Genomic DNA, 17,588 nt, shown 5'->3' on the forward strand with positions numbered 1-17,588 from the left:
TATCAAGATGAACCTTCTTCTGCTCCTCCTACGGCATTGACGGCTACTTTCTCTTACAAGATTGACCCAAATTGGTACAACGATACAGGCGCTATGGACCATATCACCAGTGACTTGGATCGTCTCGCTGTGCATGAACGTTATCATGGAGGTGAACAAGTTCAAGTCGGCAATGGAGCAGTTTTGCGTGTTTTGCATACTGATCATTCTTTAATTAATACTGCTACTCGTCACCGTTAATAAAACGTGTTTCATTCAATTTTAAAAATATCTTTAATTAAAATAGATAATTAAAAAAAAAGATAGGAAAATGACTCCATTTAGAAAAACAATATAGAAATAATGAATTTGCCTACAAAATAGTTGTTTGGCTTAGGTTTTTCTTTGTTAATAGCCAAAGAAACATCCATGCTTAACAATTACTCTCAAGCTTGTGTGCTACTTGGTGTAATGGCCGGGGATGCAGCCTCCGGGGTTAGAGCAATGCTGCTTCCAACTGGTGTAATGGCCGGGGATGCAGACTCCGGGGTTAGAGCAATGCTGCTTCCAACTGGTGCAATGGTCGGGGATGCAGACTCCGGGGTTAGAGCAATGCTGCTTCCAACTGGTGCAATGGCCGGGGATGCAGACTCCGGGGTTAGAGCAATGCTGCTTTCAACTGGTGCAATGGTCGGGGATGCAGACTCCGGGGTTAGAGCAATGCTGCTTCCAACTGGTGCAATGGTCGGGGATGCAGCCTCTGGGGTTAGAGCAATGCTGCTTCCAACTGGTGCAATGGTCGGGGATGCAGCCTCTGGGGTTAGAGCAATGCTGCTTCCATCCGATGCAGCCTCTGGGGTTAGAGCAATGCTGCTTCCATCCGATGCAGCCTCCGGGGTTTGAGCAATGCTGCTTCCATCCGATGCAGCCTCTGGGGTTTGAGCAATGCTGCTTCCATCCGATGCAGCCTCTGGGGTTTGAGCAATGCTGCTTCCATCCGATGCAGCCTCCGGGGTTTGAGCAATGCTGCTTCCATCCGATGCAGCCTCCGGGGTTTGAGCAATGCTGCTTCCATCCGATGCAGCCTCCGGGGTTTGAGCAATGCTGCTTCCATCCGATGCAGCCTCTGGGGTTAGAGCAATGCTGCTTCCATCCGATGCAGCCTCTGGGGTTAGAGCAATGCTGCTTCCATCCGATGCAGCCTCTGGGGTTAGAGCAATGCTGCTTCCATCCGATGCAGCCTCTGGGGTTAGAGCAATGCTGCTTCCATCCGATGCAGCCTCTGGGGTTAGAGCAATGCTGCTTCCATCCGATGCAGCCTCTGGGGTTTGAGCAATGCTGCTTCCATCCGATGCAGCCTCTGGGGTTAGAGCAATGCTGCTTCCATCCGATGCAGCCTCTGGGGTTAGAGCAATGCTGCTTCCATCCGATGCAGCCTCTGGGGTTAGAGCAATGCTGCTTCCATCCGATGCAGCCTCTGGGGTTAGAGCAATGCTGCTTCCATCCGATGCAGCCTCTGGGGTTAGAGCAATGCTGCTTCCATCCGATGCAGCCTCTGGGGTTAGAGCAATGCTGCTTCCATCCGATGCAGCCTCTGGGGTTTGAGCAATGCTGCTTCCATCCGATGCAGCCTCCGGGGTTTGAGCAATGCTGCTTCCATCCGATGCAGCCTCCGGCGGGGTTTGAGCAACGCTGCTTCCATCCGATGCAGCCTCCGGCGGGGTTTGAGCAACGCTGCTTCCATCCGGGGCAGCCTCCGGCGGGGTTTGAGCAACGCTGCTTCCATCCGGGGCAGCCTCCGGCGGGGTTTGAGCAATGTTGCTTCCATCAGGTGCAGCCTCCGGCGGGGTTTGAGCAATGTTGCTTCCATCAGGTGCAATGGTCGGGGATGCAGCCTCCGGGGGGGTTTGAGCAATGCTGCTCGCGTCCGACGCTGCTGCCTCCGGCGGGGTTTGAGCAATGCTGCTCGCGTCCGACGCTGCTGCCTCCGGCGGGGTTTGAGCAATGCTGCTCGCGTCCGACGCTGCTGCCTCCGGCGGGGTTTGAGCAATGCTGCTCGCGTCCGACGCTGCTGCCTCCGGCGGGGTTTGAGCAATGCTGCTCGCGTCCGACGCTGCTGCCTCCGGCGGGGTTTGAGCAATGCTGCTCGCGTCCGACGCTGCTGCCTCCGGCGGTGTTTGAGCAATGCTGCTCGCGTCCGACGCTGCTGCCTCCGGCGGTGTTTGAGCAATGCTGCTTGCATCCGACGCTGCAGCCTCCGGAGGGGTTTGAGCAATGCTGCTTCCATCCGATGCAGCCTCCGGAGTTAGAGCAATGCTTCCATCCGATGCAGCCTCCGGAGTTAGAGCAATGCTTCCATCCGATGCAGCCTCCGGAGTTAGAGCAATGCTTCCATCCGATGCAGCCTCCGGAGTTAGAGCAATGCTTCCATCCGATGCAGCCTCCGGAGTTAGAGCAATGCTTCCATCCGATGCAGCCTCCGGAGTTAGAGCAATGCTTCCATCTAATGCAGCCTCCGGAGTTAGAGCAATGCTTCCATCTAATGCAGCCTCCGGAGTTAGAGCAATGCTTCCATCTAATGCAGCCTCCGAAGTCAGAGCAATGCTTCCATCTTGTGCTTGTGTGTCATGTGATGCAAAGGCACGAAATGAAAATTGATGATCGAGATTTACGACACCGGTGACATCACTAAAAGTGGCACCCACTTTTGCACAATACTGCCAAGAAATCACTAGGAAAAGGGTATGAAAGAGCTTGAAACCTTTGTCGACTGCCATTATGAAGTGTCTAAAAGTTATAAGGTTACAAGCTCATTTCACAAATGATGAAGAGTAGCAATTGCTAAGATGTTGGTGCTTGGATTTTTCTTACAATGTGAAGCCCTATATATAGTTTGATGGGAAAACTATATCTAGAAAAGACCACCAAATTTAGAAAGGGTGTTAAATTTTGAGGGTTTGGGAGTATTCCAAGTATAGAATTTTTTGACTATTCAATTTCTAATTTCTCCCTCCCTTCATTTGAGGATAATTAAGAATAATTATATTTTTAAATAAAAACATACCATTGCTAGCTTATGGTAATTTTGATGTGAAATAAGTTGATATTTTATGTTATTTGATATTTTCTTCACCATGAATTGTACTCGATTAGATTACTTGTCTCATTCATACAGCCCATTTATGGCATGAGGAATAAGGATGCCAGGGTATTTGTAGTTTTGAAACCACATTGGTTATAGTAAGGTTATTGTAATTCTTTGTAGTTTTGAGATCATGTTTGATTATGAAAGCAAGGTTGTCGCCGCTCTTTGTAGCCTACTTATCGGTTCTTAATCGTGTCCATGGTGGGTGCTAAGATAGTATCTCTATGATTTTATCAAGAACTTATCATAGTTTCTTCTCATGATGATCATGGGTCATGAGTCATGATACTTGGTCAATCCTTCTACTAACCCTGTCCGGTTGAAAAACTACTCCCTGTAGAAGACCTAAAAAGGTCAAATGGTTGGAGAATATAATGAACCTAAACTTGTTAGAGAGGGAGAGAGGACATGCTCCAAATAAAACATGGTTAGAATATCTTAGCAAGAAACATAGGTAACTTGCAAGAAACATGGACACAATGTCCTACAAGAAACATGTGTAGGGCATCTGATTTAGGCGAGGAAAACATGTGATCGTAATGCAAATCATGGTAGAAAGAATAGGGTGACTTAGGTTATTGTTAGAGTAGAACATAGTAGTCTTAGTGGCCTAGCATTTGAGTTTTACTTTCTTGGGGACCAACATATCTTACAAGGTTCTTGACCTTAGAGCGACATCTTATATTCGTAAGTTCTTTCGTTCTAACTCTAAAGTTTCTTCTAAAAACTTAAGGCACAAGCCACAATGTGATATTTTTAAGCTTCATTATAAGCACATAGATCAGAACTATAGACATTTTGTAATTATATGCATGAATCTTTAATAGTATACTAAATAAGCAGCTTACAACATATCATGTCACTCGGAGTTCTTAAAAATCATCAATGTTTAGAAAAGATTCGTGAGGGTTATTTTCATAATTTTCTATCATAGTATTTTCTTATACCCAAACATGTTTTACAAAATTTCAAGTCATATATAATTGTCGACAATTTTATAAATGAGTCTCATATAAAATTTCATATCATTTCAAGTTCGTTAAATACTTAGAAACATCACGAGGTCCTACGTGTATTTTTGTCTCTTTCCACTCCAATCGTGCTTTAGGATCTAAATTTGATCGAATTACGAAGAAATCTTACATAGTCTTTCATATCATTATAATTATCCATAATTTAGATTTTTAAGTCATTTGGAGTCCATTTTAGGCATAAAATATCTTAAACGCATAAAAAAAGTATTTTTGTCATTATTCACCCGCCTTTGTTTGGGGCCTAAACATTCTCGGGTTACTTTGAAATATTTTACAATAATTCTTAACCATAAAAATAGGTATAAGATCCTAAGTAATTTAACTTATATACTTAGTAGGGACATTTTTGTAATGTTATCCCTTCTAATTTGTTTAGGCACTTAACATTCTACTACTCTCACTTGAATGTAGGAAAGGGGTAAATAATCATAAGTATAAGTACAAGTATATACTATCTATTTAATCAAAACACCAACCATACAAAATAAACTGCAAGGAAAATGTGAAGAAAATATTGTTCAAATTATAACAAAATGTTCCAATTCATGTCACCTCAAAGAAAAATAAAACTTCATTTATTCTTAGGTAGTTACAAAATTTGGGTGAATGATAATTTAGACTTATGGTGTTTCTTTAATGTATTTAACGTTACATGTAAGAAAAATCTAAAGAACCGTTAGTTAAGACCCCGAAACAATCAAATTGCTGGAGATGGTTAAAATAACCCGCTAAATAAACTCCGCTGCTTATGAAATTTTAATACTCTGCATATTATAACATGTTGAGAGTAATTATGAAATTTGGTGGCCATTAAATAAGGTTAAGTAGGAAAACCAAGTAACGACTAAAAACGACCATGACCATAGTACCCCTAAGGAAAACTACCTACCGTTCAATCCCTAAATGACCTCCAAATATTATGGGTGGTTGCATGAATCCTTATCTCATGAGTTTGTATAAGGTAGTAAAGTTTGGGGGCCATTGGAAAACATTAGGCAATGAAACCAAGATATGGGGAAAAACATTCATCACGATACATACGGCTTTACCTCCTAGGATGACTAACGAGGTATCCATGAAATAAGGGATTTCCCACATGTACTCTTGGTTGCTGACAAGATTCTACGTGCACAAGATCACATTGGGCGATTCGTAAGGAGAACTCTTAAGTTCCAAACTTGACCCAAACTTGACCCCACATGTTATAAATGATGTTCGATTTTAAGAGTTATATTTGCACATTAGATGAGCATGCAGCGGTTATGAGTATGTTGAATTTAAGGTAGTTACATGGATGTAATTCTATAATAAGTAAAATATTTTTTGTATTTAATTTCTAACAAAAAAATCTAAATAAATAAAATTAAAATTAAAAAAAAAAGGTAAGGTAAGATTTAACTTATGGCAATAACAAACCTTCCACAGACATATCTATCCATCGAAAATATAAATTACTTTTTAATGGAATACTTTTAAATGTTAAAATAATTAATAATTAATTTCTTAATTAGATCATTATTCCAAAGTTTATTACAAATATTTAACAAGTTTCCATATATACTATATAGCTCATTGAGAATATTTATTATCAATATTATTTTGATTTATGATAATGACAAGAAAAAATAAGAAACAAATAGAAAATATTGAAATCAAGGTGGCCAAACATATTGTTAAACTAAAAGAATTTTACATTTCTCTTATACATAAATTCATGTATTATCTTTAAATTCTTAAATACCGTTGGAAAGAAATTTTAGTTTTTCATGTGTTTGGGAGGCCCTGATAATTAATGATTAAATAAACCAAGATTTTACCATGACTGCAATTTTAGAGAGACGCGAAAGCGAAAGCCTATGGGGTCGTTTCTGTAACTGGATAACCAGCACTTAATTTTAGAGAGACGCGAAAGCGAAAGCCTATGGGGTCGTTTCTGTAACTGGATAACCAGCACTGAAAACCGTCTTTACATTGGATGGTGAAAGCCTATGGGGTCGTTTCTGTAACTGGATAACCAGCACTGAAAACCGTCTTTACATTGGATGGTTTGGGCCTATGGGGTCGTTTCTGTAACTGGATAACCAGCACTGAAAACCGTCTTTACATTGGATGGTTTGGTGTTTTGATGATCCCTACCTTATTGACCGCAACTTCTGTATTTATTATTGCCTTCATTGCTGCTCCTCCAGTAGATATTGATGGTATTCGTGACCGCAACTTCTGTATTTATTATTGCCTTCATTGCTGCTCCTCCAGTAGATATTGATGGTATTCGTGATGTTATCCGTAGTGATAATTGATATGGAATCTACTCTTCCTATGCTATATATATAAGAGAGAGGAATGGTTTTTTAATGAAATTACAGTCATACCCTTTTAATTTTTAAATAGATTATTTGGCCGTTTGTTGAATTCGACACAATCCTAGGTTTGACCAATGCTTTGTTTCTCCTTTAATTCATGTTTGACCAATGCTGATTTTGAATCATTATATATGTGACTCCAAATTTCATTTGTTTATGTGCTTTTCGGAAAGTATAGTACTGTATTTCATTATAAAAATTGTAATCATCTATACCTAGTACGGTATTCTTTCGAATCTTAAATCAGTATTTATTGATGAAAATTTGGTATTTCGAATCTCAAATCAAATCTCAAATCGAATCTCAAAGAAGAGATAAGTCCTATAGGAACTACTGTAACAGAAACAATGGTATTTCCAATTATAGCCCCTCTAGGATGTAAAATATATCTTTTCTCACTATCCCCATAGTGTATGAGACCAATGTATGCATTTCGATTATGTCTTTTTCATTCCGTCGAAAATCGATTTTACGATATAGACGCTTACAACCTCCCCCTCTATGCCCTGCAGTAATGATTCCTTTGGCATTACGACCTTTACCACAAGGATGTTGTTCATAGATCAAATTATTTCGTGGATTGGATTTTACTTGACCGTCTACAGCTCCATTGCGTGTGCTCGGGGTAGAAGTTTTGTATAAAGAGATGAATTGATGTATTAGTTTTGAAACGTTATATCTCTTGATTGACCATTCAACTTTGATTCTCAAATTAAGAGTGATTCCAACATCTTAGAGAATCTCTTTCAATTCATCCCTATTGGATGTCTTAAGGACACTTAGTTTGTTTGACCACTACCGGCATGACTCGGTGCTTAGATTGTTTGACCACTACCACCATGGTTCGGTAGCGGCAAAGGAACACTTCAACTTAAAAGTTCTAAATGGAAGGAACTAGGTCAACGACGACTTTTAAATTAAATAACAGTCATACCATTGACTTTTAAATAAAGAGTAGTGTCTACCAATTTTATTGGAGTGGCTTTTTCAAAATCGTAATAACATATTAATTGAAAAAAAATAGAATTAGAATAAATTTTATTAATTTAAGAATAGTTTGATTTTAAGCAATTTTGAAAACAAATTTAATTAGGTATTGGAGACATTTTGTATTAATGCATGATAAATTTATTGGGTATAACCTCACATAGTAGAGTGTAGAGTGTGGAACCGTACCATATTAAAACGTGTTATTAAATTTTAAATATATCTTTAATTAAAATAAAAAATTAAATATGTGAAAAAGGTAGGAAAGTCATTCCATTTAAGAAAAAAAAATATAGAAATAATAAATTTGCCCTTAAAATAGTCACTTTGTTTGGCTTAGGTTTTTGTTGGTTAATAGCCAAAGAAACCTCCATGCTTAGGAATGCTACTCTCAGGCTTCTAGGCTACTTTCAATTGGTGCAATGCTACTAACTAATGGTGCAGTGCTACTTTCAAGGGGTGCAAAGTTGGGGTTTGAGCAATGCTTCTAACTAGTGGTGCAGGCTTCGAAGTTAGAGCAATGCTTTCAGCGGATGTAGCCTCCAAAGTTAGAGCATCAAATTTGAGGGATGCTTCCAAACGGTGCAGCTACTAGAACTTTTGTGCTACTTCCAATTGGTGCAACCGCTGCGCTTGTGTATCGTGTTATCCAAAGGCACGAAATGAGAATTAATTATCGAGATTTACGACACTAGTACATCACCAAAAGTGGTGGCGGCAACCACTTTTGCACAACACTGCCAAGCAATCACTAAGAAAAGGGTGTGAATGAGATTGAAACCTGTCTGCTGTCATTGTGGAGTGTCTTAAAGTTGTAAGGTTACAAGCTCATTTGACATGTGATGAAGAGCAGCAATGACTAAGGTGTGGGTGCTTGAATTTTTTTTGATAATGTGAAGCCCTATATATAGTTTGATGGGAAAACTATATCTAGAAAAGACCACCAAATTTAGCAAGAGTTTTAAATTTTGTGGAGCTGAGAGTATTCCAAGTATAGAATGTTTGACTATTCAATTTCTAACGATAATTATATTTAAGTATCATTAAGAATAATTATATTTTTAAATAAAAACATACCATTGCTAGCCTAGGTTACTTTTGATGTGCAATAAATGATATTTTATGTTATTTCACGATTTCATTATTATTGTATAATGTTGTAGAGATTTTCTTCTCTATGAATTGTACCGGTCTCATTCAAACAGTCCAATTATAGCATGAGGAATAAGGTTGTCACCTATATTTATAGTTTTGAAACCTCAGTTTCTTATCATGATAAATAGTAAGGTTATTGTAATCCGACCATATTTGAGATAGTGAAAAAACAAGGTTTTCACCACTTTTTTTTAGGTTAAAACAAACCAGATTTAAAAGATAAAAACATATATAAAATAAATAAATAAATAATTTTTTTAATAAATAAATAAATAAATAAAATTATATTTCTTACATCTAAAAAAACATAAGTTATGTTTTTAATATAAACGTGAACCAATTAACAAATGACTAAAAACCTGACAAATGTTGACACAAAGTAGAAGAGACTATAATTGTAGTTCTCTATAGTACTATATCCGCTCTCAATGTCCACCAACTAATAATGCTTACCTGAAAAAATTGTAAAAAATGACTATAAAAGTCAATAATTAAGATATCTTGCAAGTAACATAGGTACGTATGAATATATTGTGACATCTTGCAAGTAACATGAGAAGGTTTTTGTAACATGGGTAGGTATCTTGCAAATAATAATAATAATAATAATAATAATAATAATAATAATAATAATAATAATAATAATAAATAAATAAATAAATAAATAGGAACATGAAACATAACCTCGTCGAAATAAAACATGGTTAGGATATCTGCAAGAAACATAGGAAAGGTAAAAGGTAAATCTGCAAGAAGCATAGACACGACGTCTTACAAAATACATGTATAGGGCATTTGATCTTGGCAAGGAAAACCTGTGAACATAATGTATTTCATGGTGGAAAGTCTAGGGTGACTTAGGTTATGGTTAGAGTAGAGCCTAGTAGGTGGAAAGTCTAGGAAAACGACGCAATCCCTTCCGTTTCCAACGACGGTATGTGGCGTCCTCCTCCTTCGTTTTGACGGTTTTCCTTCTTTGACGCAGCGATTCCAACGTCGATGTTAACTTCCACTCGACTCTTCCTCCAAAATAGCAACACAATCGGTTTCGAGAACTCTCCGAACAAGAAAACTACTCAGCGAACGACCCACACATTTTCCTGGCTAACACTCGATTTTCCCGTACTCTCAGACACCCTTGAAAACACAAACAAGTTTGGAGAACAAAAGTCGTTTTCCAAGGATGGAGGAAAGTTGAATATAGGAATATAAAACTTCTTTATGACTTTTCCTTTAAGGTAGTAACTTCCTTGTTAGAAATCGCACCCTTTTCCAACGAGAATAAATGCTAGCATAATATCTTGTCATTTATAGAAATAAAAATAAAATCTTAACCAAATAAGGTAAAAATGTAGAATCTGAATAGTTACATCTTTAGCCAAGGGCTAAGTTATTTTGAAATTTTATGTAGTTTAGATTGTATGTTAGAATCATACAAGTATGATATGATCTACCTGTCTTGTTGAGTGATTCGAATCTTAATCAAGTGTGAGATATTTGATTAACATGGTAATTTAAATATTACTTTTCCTTGGAGTGATTCCTTGTCATTAGGGTAAAGTGTTTTTACCTTTTTCTTTAGCCAATGACTAAGTTTCTTTGCAATTTTTTGTAGTTTGGATTTCACGTTTAGAATCATTCAAGCTAGACATGATCAATTTTGCTTGTGAAGTGATTCGAATCTCAAACAAATGTTCCTTATCATTTGGTATTCGATCACAACCTAAACTGAATCTTACTTCCCTAGTAGTAATTGCTTATCAATTGGTATTAAAACTTTTCCTTAGATTGATTCCTTATCGGTAAAAAAATATCAAGTAATAACTAAATTACAAATTTCACAAAGTTTAATAAATTCTTTGTCACTCAGTAGAGGAGTCAAGTTAATTATGTGTAACATCATTTATGAGTGTTACTCTTAGTTGTTATTTAATAACTATTCCAACCATGATGTCATAAGTGGGATATAGTAGAGAGGAGTCATGAATAACAAGATCAAGATCGAATCCGATTAAGATTGGTGGATAGGGTCTGTAATCTTGAGATGCTAGTTTATTCTTTTCCCGATAGGATGGCGACTCTCCCCTAACATCCTTATGATGTGTTGATAAACTTGTGTGAGTCTAGTTTCTTCACACGGCACTCTTGACTAACCTTGAGTCATATTAGTTTAAATATACTTATTGAATTACCAATGATTCCCAGCCTTACGTTTTTCCGGTCTTAGGTTTTAACTTTTAAACTTTTTCTCATTAAACAAATAAATACAACCGTAACTATATCTTATTGTATAAAGAATATATACAAAGATGACCAAAGATATCAGAAAATGTCTCCCCTAATAAAAAATGTTTTTTCCTTCATGTAGATTTATAGATGATGAAGGTTGCTCCGGCTCCCACCAAATCATCAAAGTCTCACTTCTATTATACCTTCCTCTGCAACTTTCTTTTTCTTTAGTGTAATCTACTCTATTTATAGGACTCTATATTTGTCACCTATAATTAGGGCTGACACTGCTCCCAACATGTATTAATTCAACGTAAACAAGCTATGGACTAGTAATCTTCTACTTATAATATTTTAAACAAAGAGGGTGTGAGCTAATAAACTAGAGCTAGCTGAACGAGTTACTAATTTATATAGTAATTTTAGTAGACTTAGTAGAACAAGTTACCACACGGACTACTCGGAACTGAAAATAGTCCAAGCACATGTGACGGTTTTAAGATAGGTCTCGATCATGTTATGTGTGTGATTACATTGATAAGCCCAACTATGAGTTTATTTACGGAGTATTTCATAAAATACTAAAGCCACGTGCTACCCTTATACTTTCTAGGTAAAGGTAAAGTTCCACGTACAGATGATGGTGAATGGTGAAAAGGCCATGGAAGTTAGAATAGGGCATGATAGGGTAGGAGAATGCATTTTACTTTATTCAGTAGTTGGTAGTTGTTTTTAATGCAATTTTTTTTTTATTTAAAAACTATGTTATGTTTAATTTATTGTTTTAAATTAAATGTATAAGTCAACAAATTTATTTTAAAATTATTTATTATGAACTTAGGCACATGTGATTAAACCATACCCATGATAACACCACTAATTTCGGCTAAAAAAAATAGTGCATTACAAATACTATTCTTGAAACAACATCTTCAATGGAAGTCACATGAGGCACACGTCTAGCAATGTTCACCTTCATTGTGACACACGCATATGCCACAGCGTAGTTCACTTTGGCAACAGGGTCTAGGGTGGTGGAGAGTTTATACAATGTCTCCCTCTAATGTACATTTTGAGGCATTTCAAATATGTCAAATGTGGACATGATTGAGGGAAACAATCATACGTTGTCATTTTGAGGCATTTCAAACCCTTAGGGTCTTCGATGGACAAACTTTTATAAACTTTCATATTTCATATAGATGGATTTAATTCCAAAACTACATACCCAAATTCTCTCTAAAACTCAAGCTTTAGAGGTTAATGCTCGGGGCCCTACCTTAACCTTGAAAAAGCTTATGTTTTTTATAATTATGTCAAAATTATTGCATCTGTCTTGCCTATTCCTTAGCTCGACTTTCTTTGGTGCGTTGGATGATTTACCGTCCTTCTCGATCACTTCATGGATTGTCTATGTTGATCATTGCATGGCCTGATTGGTATCGCTTGAGGGTTTGCCACTTTGTTTGTTGTTACATACGGGTCACACTGTTTAAAACCTCGCCTCTCCAGCTCCATTCACGACATATCTCCCCTCGATTTCTTCATGAAACTTAAAAATGAATTCACAAGGAAGAATTAGGGATTGATTTCTTGCCTTCTCGTGGATTGTACCTTAAGTTTTTCACCTCCAAAGTTCGTCAAAAATTGTTTTCCTCACTGGAGCTCAACCTAGAAAAAGATTATTAGCCAGCCATTTCTAAGGGTTTTCAGGGAATTTCTTCTTTATTATTCCCTCAAGCTAAATGAACTAGTTTGGTGGAACGTCTTTTAAGTGTGTGGCCTTAATTTATAGAAATTGTCTTCGGTCAGCAAATCACCCAAAAACACCAAATTAAACTTTCTTGGGCAGCTAGATCTACGAAGTTTTCGCTTTCGATTTCTTCATCAAAATTACTCATCTGAATCCTCTTAAACTAAAGGAATGCTCAATTTGAAGAAAAATAGACGGTAGATATGAATTTGATACTTACCCCAATTTAAACTGGAAATTGACTTTCTTCGATTACACACGTTCTTGAGGTTAATTTTTTTCGTGGTCTTCACAAAGAATGTTTCCTGAAGGTGGAAAAATCGAATTGGATTGGCCTTGCTGGATGAATTTGTGTGTATGCTCGAATTAGATTTTCAATCTTTCTTTGAATTTCTTCAATGGTCATCCATATTGGGGAATGGGTTATAGGCTCATTCCGCACTCGATTCCATTGTTGAACTTGAGAGCTCAACTTAACTCAATTCTTGTTCCAAATGAAAGGTCATACTTCAGACTATATAGATGGAGCTTAAACTGACACTGAAACCTCTAGAATCGTCATGATTTGGAGATTGAGTTTTCTAGATTTCTCATTGAAAATATCTCTTCTATCATCGAGCTATCGACTCCAATTTGAATTCTTTTTTGTTAATGTGGTGAAATCTGTCTCCTCTAGAACAAACTCAAATTTAGTTTGGATTTATAAGTTAAAAAAGCAAATTCAAGGATTTTCTTATCACTCTAACTGGTGCATATCTAATTTTGTGATATATGGCATTTGCGTAATTATCTCATAGTTTAGGAGTATTTTTGTAATTTTCCATTTTTTAAAAATATTTTATTATTCTTTGTCCAAAAATTCTAAGCTTATTCTAACAAAATTTCATCCTTTACGGGTCCTTTCCCTTCTTGAGCACCTTGAATTTCTCCTCCTTAAAGAATAGAAAATTCATAAAGTTCCTTAAAAAAAAATAGAATAACTACCTTTTCATCCTTTATGCTTACCTTTTCCTTTTCAATCCTTCTCTAAATACCTTGTCCTTTCTTGAAATCCTCCGATCCTTACCTTAGATCCTTTAGACTTTACTGAGCTACTTAAACTTCCTTGCATTACTTTTACCCTTATTTTGATTGTTACGGGAGCTACCTAAAATTATACACCCGAACCAACTATGTGAAAGTTTACTAGTCTCCAAACAAGCAAGACTATCATTACTAGCTCAAACTAGTTTCTGTGCTGAGCAACCACTGCAACTGGTTCATGCAAATTTATTTAGCCCAACCACTTCATCGTCAATTTTTGCCAATAAGTATATTCTCTTGTTCATGATTATAGTTGTTGGATGTGAGTGTACGTGCTCAGAGAAAAAAGAGAGGCATTACGTTCGTTCAAAAAGTTCAAAAGACCCGTTGAAAATAGGTTTATCACAAGCTAAAAACCTTGCACATCGACCAAGGTGAGGAATTCTTAAACTATAACTTCTCAAAATTTTGCGAAGAGGAAGGCACCAAGCACCAACTCGCTTTACTATACAATCCACAATAAAATGGTGTGGTCGAGCGAAGAAGTCGCGCCATATTGAACACTACAAGAAGCTTACTCAAGAGCCTGCAAGTCTTGATAATTTTCTGGGGCGAGGCAATAGGACGCAGTTCATCTTCTAAACTATTTACCGATGAAGGCGTTGGACACTTGCATCCCCTACAAAACATAGATCGGTAAGACACCTCACTTCAAGAATCTAAAAATCTTTGGTTGTGAAGCACATGTTAAATCTGCAAAGCCATATATCAAAATGCTTGACGACGGAAGCTAAAAGATGGTGTATTTTGGCATCATTTGAATCGTGAGTTATAGCTATTTAGTTTTTTGGTTTTTTACTCTCGATTTTTATCCCAATTCGAGAGAAATTCTCCACCATTTCCCTTCAAACTTTTTTCTAAGCCATCTAAACAAGATTACCCACAAGTTCTACAAAGGAACCGGGCGCTGAATGAGCCTAGAACCCATTCCCCAGTACGAATGACCATTTAAGTAGTTCAAAGAAAGATTGAAAATCTAATCCGACCATACACACAAATTCATCGAGCAAGGCCAATCCCATTCGATTTTTTCACCTTCAAGAAACATTCTTGTTGCAGACGACGAAGAGAACTAACCTCAAGAACGTGTGTAATCGAAGAAAGTCAATTTTCGGTTCAAATTGGGGGTAAGTATCAAATTCCTATCTACGGTCTATTTTTCTTCAAATTGAAAATTCCTTTAGCTTATGAGGATTGAGATGAGTAATTTTGATAAGAAATCGAAAATGTCGTAGATTAAGCTGCCAAAGAAAGTTTAATTTGGTGTTTTCGGGTGATTTGCTGACCAAAGAAAATTTCTCCAAATTCAGGTCACACACTTGAAAACTTTCCCCCAAACCAATTCAGTTAGCTAGAGGTAATATAAAGAAGCGATTCCCGGAAAACCCTTAGAAATGGCTAGCCAATAAGCTTTTTCTAGGTTGAGCTCCGGTGAGGAAAACAATTCTTGATGAACGTTGGAGGAGAATAACTTAACCTACAATCCAAGGTAAGAAATCAATCCCTAACTCTTCCTTGTGACTCAGTTTTTAAGTTTCTTGAAGAAATCGAGGGGGAGAAGTGTTTTGAACGGAGCTGAAGGGGTAAGGTTTCAAAGAGTGTGACTCTTACGTAACAACAAGCAAAGTGGCAAATCCTCGAGTGATACCAATCCGACCATGCAACAACCAAAATAGACAATCCATGAAGTGATCGAGGAGGACGTTGCATCATCCAACGCACCAAAGAAAGCCAAGCTAAGGAATAGGCAACACAAATGCAATGATTTTGACATAATTATCAAGAATATGCTTTTTCAAGCCTAAGGTAGGCCGTGAGCATTAATCTCTAAAGCTTGAGTGAGAGAAAATTTGGGTATGTAGTTTTGGAATTAAATCCATCTATATGAAATATGAAAGCTCACAAAATTTTGTGTCAAACGAAGACCATACCATACTTTGTGACAGTGTATGATTGTTTAACTAAAGAATGTTCACACTTGCCATATTTGAAATGGTTCAAAATGTACCTTAGAGGGAGGAATGGTGTAAAGAATGTTCACACTTGCCATAAAGAACGTTCACACTTGCCATACGAAGAAGGTGAACGTTGCTAGATGTGTGCGTCGTGTGACTTGCCTCGTGGACTTATATATTTAATTTAAAACAATAAATTAAACCTAACCTATTTTTTAAATAAATTCAACCTAACTATAAATGAGTATGAACTAGGTCGACCATTGTGGATTGCAGAGCAAAACTCTCCATACCAAAAAACTCTCTATACCAAAAACTAGATAGGGCAAGACTTAATAGGAAGGGATTATGTGGGTGTAATATCACCCGTCTTCTTCTCATTCTCATCCATGGTGAAGACAGTATAACTCTTCCGGCAAAAGTTATAGCGCCTGTTCAATTTTATGCATGTGTCTAAACCATGTGGTGATCCAGTCTCCCCCAACATTTGATCAGAGTAAATGAACCGGATCCAGTCTCCCCCAGCATTTGATCAGAGTAAATGAACTGCGGTTCAATTACCTTGTCTGGAGAACGGCGTAATAGAGTCACCGTCTTTTGAACGTGTATTCTCTACATGGGATGATTGATCTTTTCATAAGTTCACTATTCTACTCATGCGCCACTACCCGAGACAGTCCACAAGAAGTATTTGATATTAGAGAAAGAGAAAGAGAGATAGTAATGTAGTACTTGTGTGTATTTTGTACTCATAAAGTGTATGATTTATTTGTAAGGAGTATGTTTGTTGTATGAATTTAGGGGTACTTTGTATAGGACCATACATTTCAGGTTCTTATTAGTCGAAAGGTGTTTTACATTTATGATTATTATAAAGGTGGGGGTAAATCTGGGGGTACTTTTTATAAAATTGTCGAAGAAAAATATTGAAATCTTACAAAGTTACAACCCTAGCTTATTTTTGTGGAGTTAAAATTTTCATTTTTCTATTTTGAAAAAAAAAAAATTTTACACTATGGAATCCACTTTCCCTATATGTATACAAGAGAGGAATGACTTCACTTTTCAATTCGACATCGGGAAGAGTTTGCAATTCGACACAAAATTAAATTATAGTCTTACCCTATAACTTTTCATAAAACTAACTTTTCATAAAATTCTGTGTTTGACAAAAGACACAAAATCTTGTGTTTGATTGATGTCTTTGATTTGATTATTTAACTTTGAATCACAAAATCCTATAATTATAAGATTATAATAATTTAATTTATTATATGGGTGATCATTTTGATTAGAATATTACAGAGATAGATGATAATATAGAGCCAAAATGGTTAAACATAAAGTACAATTGCTTAAAAATCAAAAATTATTTTAATTTTATGTAAGAGACGTGAATTAATTATATTATAGAACTTGTTTATAATATAATATGGCATGCCGCTACTCGAATTCAAATCAAAATGCTCTAGTACCTTCCTAAGAGGAGCGTGTCTACCAATTTCACTATAGCGACTTTTTCGAAATCATAATAACCTATTATTATTTACTTGTCGAGATTGAAAACAAATTTAGTTATGTATTCGAGATATTTCGGTTATGGTATCACTTGTAGATTGTGAAGTCTTACCATATTAAAAACATGTTTCATTAAATTTTAAAAATATCTTTAATTAAAATAGATAATTAAAGAAAAAAAGGGTAGGAAAATGATTCCATTTAGAAAAACAATATAGAAATAATGAATTTGCCTACAAAATAGTTGTTTGGCTTAGGTTTTCCTTTGTTAATAGCCAAAGAAACATCCATGCTTAACAATTACTCTCAAGCTTGTGTGCTACTTGGTGCAATGGTCGGGGTTTGAGCAATGTTGCTTCCAATTGGTGCAATTGCCGGGGCCGGGGA

General features: G+C 36.7%; 1 long non-coding RNA gene across 1 annotated transcript; it reads right to left on the bottom strand.

Annotated features, from left to right (window-relative positions):
• Positions 1 to 325: 325 nt before the first annotated feature.
• LOC111436647 lies at positions 326 to 17,564 on the bottom strand. Its single transcript, XR_002709301.1, has 2 exons — positions 17,525 to 17,564; positions 326 to 496 (listed from the first exon to the last, which is right to left on the bottom strand). It is a non-coding gene; the product is annotated as an uncharacterized LOC111436647 (long non-coding RNA).
• Positions 17,565 to 17,588: the final 24 nt, after the last annotated feature.

This window comes from Cucurbita moschata, unplaced genomic scaffold (genome assembly GCF_002738365.1).
Source record: "Cucurbita moschata cultivar Rifu unplaced genomic scaffold, Cmos_1.0 Cmo_Scf00058, whole genome shotgun sequence".
Taxonomy (NCBI): domain Eukaryota; kingdom Viridiplantae; phylum Streptophyta; class Magnoliopsida; order Cucurbitales; family Cucurbitaceae; genus Cucurbita; species Cucurbita moschata.